Below are 18,573 nucleotides of genomic sequence, written 5' to 3' on the forward strand. Positions count from 1 at the left end.
GATATCGATACTTTGCTTGGTTCCGTAACGGCTCATGCAATGTGTTGTCCCCAGCGGCTACCTATTCTGATGACGGCATTCGTTGAGACCTCACCATTATGATTAGGTGGCGGTGAGGTACGAGATGAAAGCGGCACACAGGTACAACCTTCTGTGACCATTGCTGATCTAGACACCGATGACGGCAATGCTTCTCACATATGCACTATTTCTACTTTTTCGGACCTGGTCCAACTTTCCCCTACTGTTGTGGACGAATTCTTTGCCAGCCTATCTGAATTAATGTTCTCTCCTAACAACGAGAATAGCTTTTGAAAACACGACCACACAGCGTTCCCTGAACTCTAAATTCGGCCTTCAGTTTTGATAAACAGAACTTCAAAAAAACTATTGGAATTATTTTTTTCCCTGAAAGCAAAATTCTTTTCCCGTTCCCTAAATATTTACCTTTTTTTGACACATGATACTCTGCTTAAAGTAGAACTATTCTTAGAGAGCAAGATTTCTATTTTTGAAAACACTAGAGACAATATTTTGACTTAGCCTCTAGCACATGTACAGTCTCATATAAATATGTGGTGGAATGGTCTCGACCTTCTCTTCTGTATTAAGAACCATTTCATAAATGTAACTTTCGTGATTCATTCAGTCACCATTTCAATGTACAATATATGCACTATCTGAATGATACCACTGCTTGAAAAACGTACAGTATAATACTCATTTTTCGTGTACATACCATTTCAAATGCATTTTATGTATTTTGGGGTGGGATGGAAAACACATGCATAGCTATATGTTTAAAATTGCTTAGTATTTAGTAATGATGGACATTATACGTGGAGTGGGTGTTGTAAACGAATCTAGGATCCTATTTAAATATTCCCGATTTAGGCCCTTATGTGGTTATATCAAATCATATCCTTATAAAGGCATAAGAATCATACCCTTATTAAGTCATAGCCAATGCAGTCCAAATACGGCAAGGCTACTCCCATAGACTCCTAGAAAGCACAGCGTGTTCTTAAACAAACCAAGCCTCCAGCAGCCCTCCAGCAGCTCAGGAATTCCCCCTGCTTTTGTATTGATTTGTCCTAGAACTCCTGGAGTACTGAAAGAACTGCGAGTTCTTAGTGACGTTTTATGTCCAACCTTACGTCAAACTCGGCACTTTCCAGGTATAAATATACCAGCATCTGCCCTAGCAAAACATACGGTGGTTTGGAGCAGATCGGCTATCTACTTGCCCGACGCCCTGCTGTAGCGAGTGCCAAAGGAAGCCGACCCTCCCATTGACGCACTGAGAGAGACACTGTCTTTTCTCCTGCCGAGAAATCCAGCTCCAGTGTTTCCCTGACGCCCTTGCGGGTTGCTGGGAGATCGAGTCCTGAGAGAGAGATACAAGACCTCCTTCATTCTAAAACCAAGGTACGGAGCTGATTAGACCCTTAGAGAATTCTTGATTCAGATTCTTGGCAGAGACTATCTTAACTTAAACTGTAGCTCACTTACTCCTTCCCATGTACTAGGCTTAGGTTAGGTACACCGGGGTAGGTGTATCTTAGCAGCACCAGTTGAGTACGTTTAGTCATGATATTATCCATGTATATATTTTATCTATTTTAAACACCGTATGGCTTAGAAACCATACCATGCTTTTACAGTATTATTTCATAATACTCCTTTTACTGTATGCACTTTACTTTATGACAAGTATTGCAATTGTGGCAACTCACTTCTCTTGCATGAGAAAGAAGACTTTTCAATAAATAACCTCTTTAATTGAAAACGCCCATCTCTCAGTTTCTCTGCGCTTCTGGTGAAACTAAGCATGCATGATTAACTGAGAAAAATAGTTATCAATCTTTTCCGCGACTCTGGAGATATTCTCCTTATTCTGGAGGGAGCAAAGTTGTCATGTTTATGCGGTTGTCAGAAACTAATCCGTTCTTGTCTATTCAGGAAAGTTAACTCCTTCTTGTTTACTCAAGAAAGTTTCTAGTGACCTCTGAGCTAGCTGGCATTCACAATTAAGTTTAACATATTCAATAGAGACCTAGTCGACCTCAGTCCTACGTCTAAACTATTGTTTATGTTATTCCAATGCGCAGAGCCTATTGGGAATATAGGAACTACACACTACCCCCCAAAAAAACCTCCAGAGAGCAGACATAATGAGATGACATTTTTACATTTCTCCTTGTTTTTTCCTCTTTCCATGTGCGCTGCATTCTGCAGAACAGATAGAACGAGGAGAATGCCTCTCTTGATTGTCTTTGTGCAGAAAGTTGCCCCTTCAAGCACAAAAATAATCATTCCAACAATACAGACACCCCTGCACCATGGTACAAGAGTGTCTGTGTTGGCTCATGGCTGCAATTTTTGCACTGTATCTTCTAAATGCGGTGCATTGCTGTTCTTTCTAATTGGCGTAGGGCAGTGCAGCAAAATGACTTTTTGCATTGTTGTCCTGCTTGATTCTAGGAAGATTTCAGTGTGTGTAAGGCTAGATGTTGCAGTATTTTGTAGGCTCTTATATTGTTTCCATTTAAAATATTATATATCATTGTATTGTGTACAAATGTATCATCATGTTTCACATTTTAGTTTTCTAAAATTTACATGTTGAGGTTGAAATAGTGTTAACCCCTTCCCTGCTCATGACGGAACCACGCCGTCATGAGCCACGGGCGCTGTGTGCTCATGACGGTGTGGTTCTGTCATGATGCGGCCGCTCCGCCAACGCTGCACTGATTCCCCACCTGTGCGGGCAAATTAGTGAGTGGGCAGAGTCATGATGGAACCACGCCATCATGAGCACAGCGCGCCCGTGGCTCATGCCGAAGTGGTTCCGTCACAAGCGTGGCGGGGCTGCGCTGCCCCCTCCCCTCCGGCGCGGCGGCGGAATAACCGCTGGGGCCAAGGGGTTAAACCGTATCCTTTGTCTCAATGAAGAATAAGGCACAGCTAGAACCTCTATCACCCAATTTGTCTTGGAATGTGCTTTTGCAGACTATACCTAGATATGCAGTACTGATGTGGACCTTGTCTATCTCAAAGGGCACAGAGCACCATCTTTATGACTTAATCCTCTTTTCCCCATAGACATTGAATTGTTAGCTCTATCCTTTCTTTTCTAACCCATTGATACCTTTCCACATGCAGATGGTACAGGGGGACGTAGGATTTTCTTTCTAAGTCAAGATACCTGTTGAAGATGGAAAAGTACTGTGTAGGCACATGCACTCTTTGTTTTTCTTTGCTTAACCTGATGTATAAATTGCACACCTTTCAGCCTTATATTTCAGAAAACAGACCACCAAAAACACTGTTATGTTGTGTTATAATATGGTATAATATGTTGTGTTATGTGTGTTCTTATAGCATGCGTATTGACCACAATGGTATCCAAGCACTATGTAGCCAGTGTGAGGCCAGCCCTAGAGCCCTTAAATGAAAAGCTAGGTCTTCAGCTTTTTATGGAAGTTAAGAGAGGAGCTGGCTCTGATGTATTGTGGGAGGTTGTGCCAGCCTTTAGGAGCCTGGTAACAGGAGGTATGACCGACAGTTCTGCTCTTGTGTACTCCTGGGTTGCGTGCTAGTGAGAAGCTTCCAGAGCAGAGGTGTCTTGAAAGTTGGTGGAAATGAATGCCACTATTCAGGTTGTTATAAATAGGTGTCTTTAGTTGGCAGTGGTATGCACCCTGTCCAAGTAGGGACCGTTCTTTCTAGACAGAATAAGGGAGTTACACACCCAAGATAACCCAAGCAATGGACACCTGCATCCCGTTCAAACTCACCCATTCAAAAAGTGCATGGGCTAACGTTTGGTTCAATGAATCTCTGACCATAGGCAGGAAAAACTGCAAGGTTCTAGAACGAGCCAGGAGATGGTCCTAAGACACTCTGGCTGAAGCACAGCACAGAAGTGTGTTTAAAGCATACCATAAACTGGTCTGCAAGACCAGGGCTGCACACTACACCAACTTGACATGTCTCCCATGAGATTTTGTCCAGCATCTGGCAGAGATCGGTGTCGACGACAAGGCCCTCGCCTGGTTCTCATCCTTTCTGTCCAATCCGATCTTCCAAGTAATTGCCCCACCTTTTTCCTCCTGCATACACCCACTATGTTGTGGTGGCAACCAGTCATGGTCTCCTGGCTTTATAGTGCCCCCATGCCCAAACCTCTGGTTAAGAACTTAGGAATATTAGTGGGAAAAGATCTCACCTTTGAGGCCCCGTACAATTCTGTGACAGGTAAATGTTTCAAGCTGCTACATGGCCTAAAGCCAATTCTGGGTCTCTTTGATTCTCAAACCCAGAAGTTGATCATCTAGTCATCCATTATGGCTAGGCTAGACTATTGCAACATGCTACTTTTGGGATCCAACAAATCAGCGATCAAAAGGCTTCAATGCATCCAGAAAGTGGCTGCCCATCCTCTTTTTGCTCTTCCAAAACATTGACATGTCTCTACGCTCCTCCGTTGGTTACTTTTGTTACTTCTGCAACAGCGAATACACTTCAAAGCCCTGTTTATCATTCACAAGATCCTCTCAGGCATTGGTCCTGGAATCTTGAGCAACAAATGCTCCCACTATGTACCTACACACACTCTGCAGACCTGTATTTGGCCAGAGTTCCTCGGATACGGAGGGCCAGAGCAGGTTGTCGCTCTTTCAAGTCACTATCTCCTACTGTGGAACTACTTACCCCTACCCATCCATAGCACCTCTGAACATTAGACCTTTAGAAAGATGGTGAAGACCTGGCTCTTCTCCAAATAATATTTTTTCTTGACTCCTCACTCTAAGTTCTACATTAGCACTGGGATGCTTCACTGTTGGTGACATAACATGGAGAATCAATCAGAATCACAATACACACAGGGAGCACTTGAACTTTAGAACTGAAAAGCAGTGGTAAAGTGCTCGGGGCACATAAACCAGCAAAAACGAAGCTCAGCCTGACATCAAAAATATAGAAGGTAGAGGCAAAAAGGGGAAACCATGCCAAGGATGCCAGGTCTAACACAGGTATGCCGGGACTGTGCTGTGGAGTTGTTCATTCAATCAATATATTTCTTCACAGCTCAGCCCAGCCAAAGTGTTTTGTCCAAAAGGACATCATCAGGGCTGCAGGGTATATAAGAACAACAATTGATAATCCTACACACCCCGGATAGGGTAAAAACAGTCACCTTAAACGTACATTCTGGAAAACCCTTAGAAGAAATGCTCCATTGGCTGGCAACATGTTTGACAAAGCCTGGCAATATATTGATTGAATAAACATCTGGAGTGAAATGAAACACAAGACTTACAAGTGATTATTTGGATGGACTAAGTTATGAAATAACAGGTACTATTCTGGTATTATTGGAAGAAAGTTAATGACTGATTTGGACATGCTCCTTCCTACCTAAACTGGACTTTATATGACTCTGAGGTTTCATGCTTGTGGGTAAGGCCTAGGGGTGGGCTTGAAGTCTATGGGCAATCAGGCGGAGTTTCAAGGCAAGGCAACTTTACCGAAGACCACTACTTTGGTCTTGTTTGACTTCAGAATGAGGCAGGTGACCACCTTGATTGTTCATGTGGTGAACTTGGTGACTTCACCCCCAGCTACACTGAACTCTGCTGCTGAGAGTTCTGACCTTCCAGTAGTGCCTGGTCCAGTTATGGGCCTCTGGAGGTTATGCTTGCTGCTGGGAGCTGGAAGAAACCTAAAGAACTGAAGAAATTGATGCATCATATTTCTTGCTGCTGTTTTTCCAACGCAGCACAATTGTGTGAGAAAAATGTCCACACATCATTGCGCCTCTGCCAAAACTGACGCACCGCCTATCGTCTCTGCAGGAACTGATGCATCGAGGGATTGAGGCGGAAGAAACCGGCGCAGCGCAGCTTTCCACCGCCGCATCGATTATGACGCATTGTACCTGTGCGGTAAGTTTTCCTGAAGCATCACCCATGGACCAGAACCATCTTGGAGTCAACGCATCACTTCTACAGACTACAGACCGTCTTCAAAGCATCACTTCTCCTGCACGCAGCAGAGCTGTCGCATCGCCTCCCCATGGTTTCATGAACTGGCTCATCTCTATGTTTCTTGACACTTCCCATCTCTGCGGCTGTTTGGCACTGTGAGTTTTGATGCATCTTCAGGTACTTTGTGAGAAATCACGTATCAAGAGTTTTCTATGCACCCAGTTGTTTGAAACCTTTTTCAAGTCATATTCGTATTACTAGTATGTTGGATTTTTGTTGTTTTGTTTAGTTAAAGATAGTTTATTTTTCTAAATTGGTGTGAAGTTAATTTGTGGTGTTTTTCACTATAATATTGTGTATTCAGAGTACAAATACTTTACACATTGCCTTTGGGATAACTTTGTCTGCTCATGACAAGCTACCAAGGGAGTGAGCGGAAGTTATCTAAAGTGTGTATCCCCCTTACCATGACTAGAAGCAAGGGTCCCTATAAAGGTACCTACCTCTGCCAACTAGAGACCCACATTTCTAACACATGCCTTTCAAATAATTATGGCAGGTGTTTGAGCTTCTAGACTATGGTTCAGTATAGTGAAGAGAAATTAGGGAAGCATTGTTTTCAAGACGTATTGAGATAGAGCCATACGACTCGAAATTATCGTGACATTTAACACAATGCACTCAGATATTTTTGCCATTTGTTCTTCTGTGCCCAAGAAGTTGTTCCTGATGCACTAAATAAGTGTATTTTCTCACTTTTTTGTGATTTGTTTACAACACCTTGATATGTTGTGCCTGGCTGGGAATGTCGTTTAATAGTGAATTTCATGGAAAAATTGTACAGGCGTATCGTAGATCCCGATTTGAAGAGACATTAGTGTGCATTTGTGACCTTCACAAACATTTTGTACAAACATCATTCATCTCTTTGTTTGATTAATGTATGCTACTTTGGTGACTTGTTTCATTTACCGCTTGTTTTTTTAGGAAAAAATATCTCTTTATCGAATAGAGCCGAAGATGTGATGTGAACTTCTGCTTTGTATACAGTTTCCTTCATAAGACTTGCATAACCTGTTGTCTTAGTGATTTATTGAACAAATCTCAAATTAATCAAAAAATATAGTCACGCTGCACTCGTGGTAGCTTCAATTAGTTCAGCAGGGGTAGTGGCATCGGAGCCTAAGTGTGTAAGAGGCCTTCTGAACGCCAAATATTACTGTCTTGTGTACCCAAGCAAGGGTAGAGAGCTCATTTTCTTTTTTTTGTTTGGACTGATGGCACCTTTGCTTCAACAGTGCTTACCTGAAAGCCTTGTGCTGCAAACCTAATATAACCATACAGCATGGAATAGCGGGCTTTAACTGTCATTAAAAGCATCCACCAGAGTAATACACCCAAGCCAAAGGCGATTGCCTATAACAAGGGAGTAGGTATTCAGAGAACTAGCCACACACATTTCAGCCTGGAATGTGATTGGGAAAGGTCCTGAGATCTTTCTCTAATTTACACGTTACAATTCAAGGATGGCTCGGGGTCCTCACTGCAGATGCGCACTGCTCGTAGCCAATGCTATCACTGAATTTAAAAGAGGACATAGTGAATTTCCTTTGGGGCTTCACTCAACCTATTTTATGACTATGGGGCTTGACAAGTCAAAATATTCCACCCACTAGGCAAGAGACACTGGTGTGCTGATAACTGCAACTGGCCTGCTTTTGAGCGCATGCACACCATATCAACTGACACAGGTACATTTTTGAATAATTGGAGTAGGTCACACACATGTTTATGATCGCACACGTTTCACATCCCATTCACCATGTGGTTGGAGTGGTCAGATTCTGGAAATTCCGATGCGATTGATTACTGGATCACTGGCTGCCTGTGACAACATTAAGATGGCCTCTTCCAGGTGTGTCTGAATCGGGACCCGGCTCCAGCCATGGCTGCCAAAGTTTGAGATTGTTATGTGTGACATTTTCCTATTTTCAGTGTCCTTAGGAGTGAAATTCAACAACTAATGAGTGACACTATCTTGCGAGTAAAATCAAACAATGAACAGCAGGGAAACATTCAAATATCAGAAATTAGGTTCATTTGAGCAACCAGAAACTCTAAGGGGCATACTATCAAGGGGGTTTATCTCCGCTTTTTTGGCTTTAAAAGCTCCAGGCACACACACAAAAACATATTATCAAGGGGGTTTATCTCCGCTTTTTTGGCTATAAAAGCCAAGAAAGCAGAGATAAAATTATCTCCCTATTACCTAGCTGTCGCTAACACCAGTTAGCGACAGCTAGTAGGAGATAGCGACCATCTTGGGCCCCACTTTGCATGTCAGTGATATTTATTACTAATGACATGCAAAGTGGGTGTGCCAAGATGTTAGCGACTGGAAACAGTCGCTGACATCGCTATCTCCTATTACCAACTTTTGGAGATATTCACGCTAAGCGCGAATATTTCCAAAAGCTAACACCTGGCCTGAGCAGTTCTTAGACATGTTATCCAATGGGAGGTGGATAACATGGCTAAGAGCATTAGCTCGGTAATGCATGAATATCGCTGACTTTTCAGCGATATTCATGCATTGCGGCCGTTTTTTATCGCATTTGCGATAAACCTTGGTAATACCAAGGTTTATCTGCGATAAAAATCGCCGCAGCTCCGCGGTAAAATTTTGTCTCTAACCAAGCAATAGCGATAATTATCGCTATTGCTTGGTAATATGCCCCTTAGAGAGATCTTAAAATAGGGTGACCATATCTTGTGACCCAGAAACCGGGACATTTCGCAAAAATAGAGAAAGGACGACACTTTTCTACATCAATGAAGTCGCAAAGAATAACGGTCCTTATCAGCATAGAAACGCAGCAGAGGTACCAAGCAAATAAATACCGTGGAGTTTATTAATGAGCCCTTGCGTCAATTTTGCGTCGCCGGTGTGTCACTTTTTGTGATGCACCAGCAGGGTAAATAAATGTGCCACGTTGCGTCATATTTACAAAGTGATGCATCTAGGTAGATGCGTCACTTTGTAAACCCCTGCGCCACATTATACCTGCGCCAGGTATAATGTATGCAGGCTAGGCGTTCCGACGCAAGTAAGCCTTGTAGAAGTGACGCAGTGAAATCTATGAAATTTCACTGTGTCAGTTCTAGGACGCACATGTGTCAATATCTTATGCCTGCCTCACATCAGGCGTAAGATTGAAACAGGCACATTTGAAATGAGACTTGCCCATGTGAAAATGACCAATTGATTGAGTTAGATCACTTTCGTGACACACTCCAGCAATGTGTCATTTTTGCGCCTAGAGATACGTCAGAAATACTGACATATCTGTAATTCCTTGCAACATGATGCTTCATACTGTAAATATGACGCATCAGCATGCCACAAGGAGGGCGCAATGAAAAGTGACGCATTGCTGTTTTCACGCAGCAATGCGTCACTTTTCATAAATGAGGCCCAATGTATTTATTAAAACCTGCATCATAACTGTCAATAAAAGTGCTTATTTAGAACAGCTAATAACTAGTCCTGCTTTGGAACACCTAAAAAGTGCCTCTCACTGTTTTCAGTTGACCCTCTCTAAAAACCGGGACATGAGCCAAATATGCCAAAATCTGCTGGAATTGCTGTTGAAAACACCGGAACTGTCCCAGCAAATCCAGAATGCCTGGTCACTCTGTCTTAAAACGGCTGCTGATAAGCACCAGAAATGGAACGGCAATGGTGCAACTGCTGTTATGAGAGAGGAGCGCGTTTTAAAGATCCTCAGCACCACCTGCTCAGCTGACCCGACTCAGAGCATGTATTGAGAGGTCGTACATCTATTAAATTCAGTTACCAGTATTAGAAGAAAAACAAAGGCTCCTGTGGAACAGATACTTATTAATAGAATCAAGAGGAGGCGAAAATGTGCATGTATAGGCAGGGTTAAGGTGACATGTCAAATAGAAAAAACAGGCCAAAAACACAGATTTGCGTTTTCCAAAAACTGTATTTAAATTTAAATATACAGTGAAAGCGAATATTACACTAAATATCAAAGGTTTTTACAGTTGTGTATTGTGTCCTAAGTGAAATTATGAACCCAAAAACATAGAGTATTGCCAGTCTAATTACTCTGTCGGCAATGGATAATAATGATTATTCAAAAGAGCTGGAAGAGATACCTGATTGTCGAATTGCTAGAGTATTAGTGCTGTGAGTGAAGAACCATGTGCAGGTGAATTTAAAATATGTTTACTCACTAGGAAACCCAGCCGGGTTCTGTTTGAAAAAAGACAAAATCATATGAATTGTATTAAGGGGCGAAACAAATTAAAATAAAATAAAATAGTCAGGACAAGGCAAGCAGTAGTTGTAGTTTGGACATATTTCTATGTCACTAATCCCTAATAGAATACAACTTAGTGTGGCAGGTGCACAGCTGGTAAATTTATGAAGTTGATGATTTGTTTGATTTTAGTTAATCCAATGGTTCACTCTTTTTGGGTGCTCTCAAGGTGACGTATCCGTGTTATACATCAATGTATTAAACTGAAAATGTGCTTCACAACATTGGAAGCATCCCTTGTTGAGGCACTACCTTTGGTTCTTAGAAAATAAGACTCCTCCAGTTGTTTTGGTTTTCAACACAAATCTTATTTATTGTGTTCGTTTCATTTTTATCGTAGATATTCAGAATTTGATTTTCATTCCATTATCACATGTATCTTATTCAATTTTGTACACATTGCTCCAATGCATTTCGGCCATGACGGCCTTCTTCCGGGAGCTTTCCTGTCAATGACAATATGTTTTGTTTTAGCATAACGACCAAACCAATATATACGGAAAACAATTAGTAAACATTACATTGTGGCATTATTATGAACTGTTTGTTTCAGTCTCTACCCCATGCGTTTATAACTATTTGTTTTGGTAACGAAACAAAGACTTTCACCCATGTGTCTAAAGAGCCGTGGCTTCTTAGTTACTGTGAAACGGTAACGGAAACGGTGTTAGTTTACCTTCTAACAGCTATCTTCCAAACTAGCACATTTTGGTGTGTTTGGTACGATATATGCAAACTTACTTTTTTAAGAAAAGTGCGGTACGCGGCAGTGGCGTCTCTCAATGTTGTCCGTGAGCAGCTTCACTGTGTGTGTGTTCGTGGTTTCAATAAAGGTTATACAACCACGTGATATTTACCTATGTGAGTCAACGAGATAGTCAGCCGATAGTAGCGGCCATGTTGGAGTGGATTTTGTGAAACAAAATAAAACAAAATAGAGCTAAATGAATGATAGTGTTTGTTGTACTGATGATGGTCAGTGTGGTTTATGTGTGATAGTATTATAACGGTCAAATGAGAAATCAAAAAGTGTCATATTAACATTAAGTCGCATTACAGAACATTGCATCATTAGTCCTATGGACATCAAAAACATTACATTATTACAGAAAACAAGTACATTCGAAGCGGTCATTCAGACCCGATGGCTTCATGGAATTTAATTTAAATATCCAATGGTCTTCCCTCTGTAGTAGATATTTGTTATTGTTTCTTCCCTCTTTTTTAGGTACTTGTTCCAAAATAAGGAATTTTAATTGTGAGATCTGGTGTTTATGTTCATTAAAATGCACGGCCACTGATGATTTTTCATTTTTGGTTCTAATGTTGGACCTGTGTTCGTTCATACGAACTTTTATTTTCCTTTCAGTTTTGCCCACATAAGTTTTTCCGCATGGGCATTTTATTAGATAGACAACGTTCGTGGAATCACATGTAGCGTTGGTTCTTAATTTGATGTCAAAACCTTTCATTGGATGAGTTATGGCGTTTCCCTTTATGACATTGTTACAATTATTGCAGTTCAGGCAAGCTTGGGTTCGTCTGTATGTGATTTGTTCAGGTTGTTCCTTTTTTAACAGTTCACCTAAGTTTTCATTCCTAGTAAATGCGAAGATTGGCGTTTGTTTGAATAGTGATCCGAAGTCCGGTTCCGTACTTAAAATTGGCCTATGCTTCAATATGATTTTTTTTAATTGAGTACTCATAGTCGAATATTTGGAAACCATGACCATGCGTTGATCTAAAATTTTTGTGGTTGGTTCCAACAAGTCTGTTCTGGATATTGTTGCCACTTGTTCTTTGTTTGTTCCAAGAGTTGCTTGGGGTAACCTCTATTTTCAAATCTTTGAACCATTTCTTCTATTCTGATGAAACAAACAGTTCATAATAATGCCACAATGTACCTGGAACCGACGCAAGCGGTCCGGTTGCTGGCAGTCCCCCTACAATTTTCAGAGGTATGTAAATAATGCTGGGCCCTGTATCCCCCAAACAAGTAATTGCCATTCGTCAGAAAGGGATAGAACCCTTCAGCTCACTCGTAATGATGGGAGTTAGTTTACATTTTTTAGACATCCTAGCTGGGCCCCGTATCCCCCGAGCACTTTATTACTATCCGACCAACAGGATAGAACCCTTTAGCTCACTCGTTACGCGGGGAGCTAATCCTTCAGACGTTTTAGTAACGCACCCAAGAATCATCTATAATGCGGGGATTTAATTGATTTTAACAAACGTTTTATAACGTTTTCAAGGAGCCTTACAATACTGAGCACCTTTACATTAAGGTTGACACATTATGGCTACATGAAAAGAGCCTAGTTGATACCTAGTTATACAAGCATCATTTTTAGGAAAACGTTAACAGACACACCCGATGGCCATATAATTACCTTGGCAGTATCTTAAGCTATCCAGCACATTATTGCATAGGTTTTTAAAGGGGGCCAGATGCACTATGATAACCAGATGACCATTAGCACAAATGGGCCATCATTTTCCCCTTTTTTCCACAGGACAGCTCACTATAATTAGACAGCCCGTTTACCCTCTTTACACTACCAACAATACACTAATAAGGACAATTGTTTTCCCCACCATAGAGAAATTGCGCAGTAAGTGACAAATGCGATTCACCTGCGCTGAATATAACAAGGACTCCCAGCAGTACAACACAGAGGACAGCCATTGAGCTTCCATTAACTGCTGAAACCCACATGCTCTATAGGGGTAAGTGACATAGAAATATGTCCAAACTACAACTACTTCTTGCCCTTTCCTGACTATTTTTTTTTTTGTTTCGCCCCTTAATACAATTCATATGATTTTGTCGGGTTTCCTAGTGAGTAAACATATTTTAAATTCACCTGCACATGGTTCTTCACTCACAGCACTAATACTCTAGCAATTCGACAATCAGGTATCTCTTCCAGCTCTTTTGAATAATCATTATTATCCATTGCTGACACAGTAATTGGACTGGCAGTACTAAAGACACATTTTTCATTTCTCTAGATGTCCCACAAAACTGAAGGTCCTGAAGAGATCCTACATCCTTATTAGGGGTGAAACGCCGTCGACAACTAAGAAAAGTGAACTACTGAAACTGACATTCTATAATTACAAAGATGTTATGTATTGTGAAAAATTAGAGTGGTTGCTTTTTTGGATACAAAAACTTTATTTAGAAACCTTGTCACATACTGTGTCACAAACGCTATTTCTATGTTTTTGGGTTCATAATTTCACTTGGCACACAATACACAACTGTAAATAACCTTTGATATTTAGTGTAATAATTGCTTTCACTGCATATTGAAATTTAAATACAGTTTTTGGAAAACGCAAACCTGTGTTTTTGGCCTGTTTTGTCTATTTGACATCTCACCTTAACCCTGCCTATACATGCAAATGTTTGCCTCCTCTTGATTCCATTAATAAGTATCTATTCCACAGGAGCCTTTGTTTTTCTTATAATACTTACTTACCCAGGCTCCGCTGTGAGTAGGGTTCCCTTGTTTTTTCATTTACGTCTAAATTCTGTTACCAGGGCAGCAACAGTTCCTGGGTGCTCGGGCTGGTGCACAGGCAGGAAATTGAACATCCTGCCACAGCCTAGGTCAGATACCAGTAGCCAGGCAACAGAAGCAATTTTTGAGATGCTGCCTTGGACAGCCTGTGCCGCAGTGCCTTCTGGCTGCTCCCTGCAAATTGATCAAAATAATGCAGCATAGGCTCTCTCTCTTACGTGGGGTCTGATCAAACAAGCTGAGATGCCCAAGCATGGATCTCCGCAGCTATCATTTTTATATACTCGGTGTGTCACTGTCAACTGACTCGCTGAGCGCTGCCCAACCCGATGCCTTAGCAGCCAGTTTAATCAGTTTTAGGTTTTTTACTTGGTTGCAGGAGCTTTATAGGGGATAATGTGCTTTTAGTTTGGAACTTGTTTTCCCTGAAAGGCAGGCCGTTGGTGCTGCCTTTCCCTCTAAAATATTTATTTTATTTGCACTTAGGGGGGTTCTTAAATATCATTTTTTACAGAGATTCGCTTTGGGCAGGCAGTATCCGGCTGGCACGGGTTCCTCCCCCACCAACACTGTTCCCCGCTATGATCCCGATGAGGCCTGGTGAAGGGCTGATGATTCCCTTTCTGGCAGGAAGTCCTGGACCGAACTGGTGGGGAACTAGTAGACACTGATGCAGGGCCTACTAAAACGCCAAGCAATGAGGGCAGGTTCAGCACAGTGATGACTTATGCTCAAAAACAGTATTTAAATTACCTTATTGAGACTTTTGATAGTCTGGCTCTGGCAGAGCAAGCTTTGGGGTACAGATTGGGCCAGTCTTATGACAGGCTTCATGCACCAAATTCTCTGCGGCCGCCACGTACAGTCCAGGCTCATAACAGGCTGCAAGCACCAAACTCTGCAACGGTACTCAATCGAGAGGCATCTTGTGAAAGGCTGCAGGCATACAACAAATACTGGCAGCAGTGCGAGAAGAGAATTGGACTTTTTGTACTAATCACTTTTTAAAAACAGGGATTGGTGAAATATGCCTTATCTAAAATAAGTTGGTGATTATTGCAAAATTGTATAAAGAGATATGGTTCAAGTCCTTTGACTGACTATACCATAATATACTGATGCATCAACTGCTTTGTTCAAGCAGAAGCCTCCCGCTCCACAGCCACCCTGAGAGAAAGCCTGCTTCATCCCAGGATACTGGGATGGGAGGGCATAAGCAACGTGGCAATTAAAAATGCTCTCAACAAACATATATACCAACTGTCGCTGGAAGCAGACTTAGTAATCTACACAGCAAAGGGTAGCTTCCTGGGGCTGATAACAACATATAAGGATCATAAAATACAGCCTTACTTGAAGCAAGCAGTGGGAAGGAAGGCACTAAAAACATACAATGGGCCAGACAAGTGCCCCTACCCACTCAGGTTAGATGTCCTTCACATCTAACATGGGCTTCAATTGGAATTACATAGAGCATATTAGCAAACCCATTATTGCCGTTTTAGCTGCAGTTTTCTGCCGCTAAAGCAGCGATCATTTTATCGCCTGTCTTGATAATATGCCCCCAAATCCTGGATGGAAATGCCTGTCCCCGATAACTGGATGCATAATTTGTAATTATAAAAAGGAGTCTCTGCTACATTTACTGCCCCAGACTGCCACAACAACGTCAGAAGTTATTAAAATCTTTATATCTATCCAAAGGGGCAGTGACATGCAAAGATGCGGTAACAGCTCTGTTTGCCTGCACTGCACCAATAGATTTGACCAAATTTGGAAAATATATTGTCGAGTTGTGTGTTCGGTTCTCCAACAAAGAAGGCTCAGTTGTCATCTGAAGAGCTCTTACTTTAGCAAAGAAAATAAACAGGAAATATACTTGCCTTCCAATTTTAACATCAAATAAGCATATTTTTAAACAATTTTATGCCGGTACTTGGTTTACATTTTTATTGGGACAATATCTCTCCGAAATGGCAATATTAAGGTCCTCACGAGCATAATGACATCATTCTTAAGAATGTTCCTCCCATCACTCATCCATAACTCACAAAGTCGGTTTCGCACCGGGCTGCTCCTCCTGGAATCATCTCTGCACCTTAGCTCACATGCTCTGGACCACCAGGAACCTCCTGGTGGAGGCTGTGGCTCTCTCCCCAGATAACGAGAAGGCATGTGACTGCAATGAGTGGGGCTACCTCTTCACCATCAGGAAACAGTTCAATTGGGGTACCAATTCATCTTTAAGGTGTTGCTGCTGAATGATTGTCCAACAGCCAAGGTCAACTGTAGAGGGTTTCTTTCCAACCCATTTCAGATCTGGATGGGTACCTGCCAAGTCTGCTCGCTTTCCCCTTTCCTATTCCATCTGGCAATCGAACCCTTGGCCTTCACTATTCGCAGCTTATAGACGACTTTCCCATCGCAGGAGGCCTTTGCATAGTATATCTATATGGTGACAACACCCTGTTCAGCCTGCAGGATCCTCTCAGCTCCCTACCAGCATTACTGGACATCATAGACGACTTTATGGTCCTGTCCGGTTACAAGACAAACTGGGACAAGTGCATGGCCCTTCCATTGTCGGCATGCACCACAAAGGTGTCAATCCACAGATACTCCTTCCGCTTGAAAGCCTCTCGGCTCAAGTACCTGGGGATCCTAGACAACAGGGGCTAACCAAGATGGTCACCGACAACCTGGCTCCTCTCATTACGCAGATGAAACAGGACTTTGACAAGTGGTCCCTGCTGGGATTCTCGATTTCGGGCAGGGCACAGGTGGGGCAGATGGTCAGGAGGAGGTGGAGCCAGCATTGTGGGAGGCAGGCACAGGCCTATTCAGACTCAGGTGCTACTCCTCCCCACCACTCTGCATGCAGATGGGTCTTATTCGGCCTAGTGCTGACTCACCCAGTCTCCTCGAGCCACCCTCAGCCCCTGTCACTCACAAACCAGACAGACAATACACAAACAGGCAGAGGCACACAGAAAGGTTGAACAGGAAAATAGCTACTTTCTAAAATTGTTATTTTAAAACATGGAATTTAAAAACCATCATTCCTAAAAGATGCGTTATCAAATTCTGAGTTCAGGGATACCAGACTTCAGCTTCCCGCCTTGCTCCTATGGGGAGATATGCATATACACATGGGACACAGCATTCCTCATTCTATCCTAAGGGCAAGGTGGCCTTTCAATAGTGAAAAATGAAATTGGTAGTATTGCACTATCAGGACGTGTTACCCACACTAGAACATGTCCTACCTTTCACATACACTGCACCATGCCCTGGGGGGTACTTTGGGCCTACCATAGGGGTGTCCAATGTGTAAGAAAAGGGAAGGGTCAGGCCTGGCAAGTGTGAACACTGGCCAGGACAACATGGCAGTTAGCAACTGCCCACAGGCACTGCGGGAACAGGCCAGAGACACCATTGTGGGGCTACTCATGTGGGTGGCACAATCAGCGCTGCAGGCCCACTAGTAGCATTTGAATTACCAGCCATGGCACACTCTGTGCGCTTTACTAGGGACCTACTGGTAAATCAAATATGCCAATCATGGATAACCAATCACAATAACAATTTACAGGGAGAGCATATGCACTTTAGGACTGATCAGCAGAGGTAAAGTGCCCAGATTCCTATAGCCAACAACCACAGGTCAGGAAAAACAAGGGAGGGCGAAGGAAAAAGTTTGGGGATAACCCTGCAAAAAGGGCAATTTCCAACAGAAACGGTGCGATGTACACAAATTACTCACTGAGTGATTCATGGTTCATAACAAGATAATGCACAGAGACCAAAGACAATGGTTACTTTGGAACACAATGACGGCCATATGCTCTCAGATATGTACATATTACTGAACCAAGCTAGAGGAAATAAGGATAAAACAAATGTGTAAAGCGCACACATACCAGAAGGCATCAGGGTGCTATAGCCATTTGATCCACCTAATCCAGGGACCACATCATCACCAAGGGGGACCTGAGAATCCCTAGATTGCTATGAAATGAAAAGCCGGGTTTTATGAGCCTTTCTGGAGCAGGTGTGGTGCAGCGGCCAGAGCGACTGATGCTCCCCGGCACCAGCGGCAGGGGTCTGCCCAGCACCATGTGACTCTGGGCAATAGCTTGCTTAATCTTCCCGACGGCCCCCAGATCCGGGAAACCTACGGGTAGCTGTGTGCTTTACAAATACAGGATTACTTACTTTCATTTCAAAAATGCTTTATTCGAATTATAAAAACAAATTCATAAAAGCGTACAGTTAAAAAATCACATTTAAAAGTTATATTTCCAATATTAGTTAAAATACTAAATTTTCATTACATCTGTAAGAATTCAAAATTTAAAAACAAGAAGTTTCATAATAGATTACCATAGCCATGTAAAATAATTTGGATTAGGCCAGGAAGGGTCTGTATAATAAAACATATTCGGGTGCAAGTTTAAGCCTGCATCGTGATTCTGTGCCTAATAACAGCTCTCAGTAGGGAGGATACAACAAAAATAGTATGTTCATTTTCTAGAGATCTTAATTTGTCATATGCCCCTCTGCATGACCTCAGACCCCAGGATACAAGTAAGGGTTTCAAGATTGTTTGCCTCGGCTTACTATAAAAAGTGCAAAAGAAAATACAATGTATATTAGACTGGTGGGAGACATTGTCGCATGGGCAAAGTTGCTTTTCTTTAC

This window comes from Lissotriton helveticus, chromosome 1_2, assembly GCF_964261635.1.
Source record: "Lissotriton helveticus chromosome 1_2, aLisHel1.1, whole genome shotgun sequence".
Taxonomy (NCBI): Eukaryota; Metazoa; Chordata; class Amphibia; order Caudata; family Salamandridae; genus Lissotriton; species Lissotriton helveticus.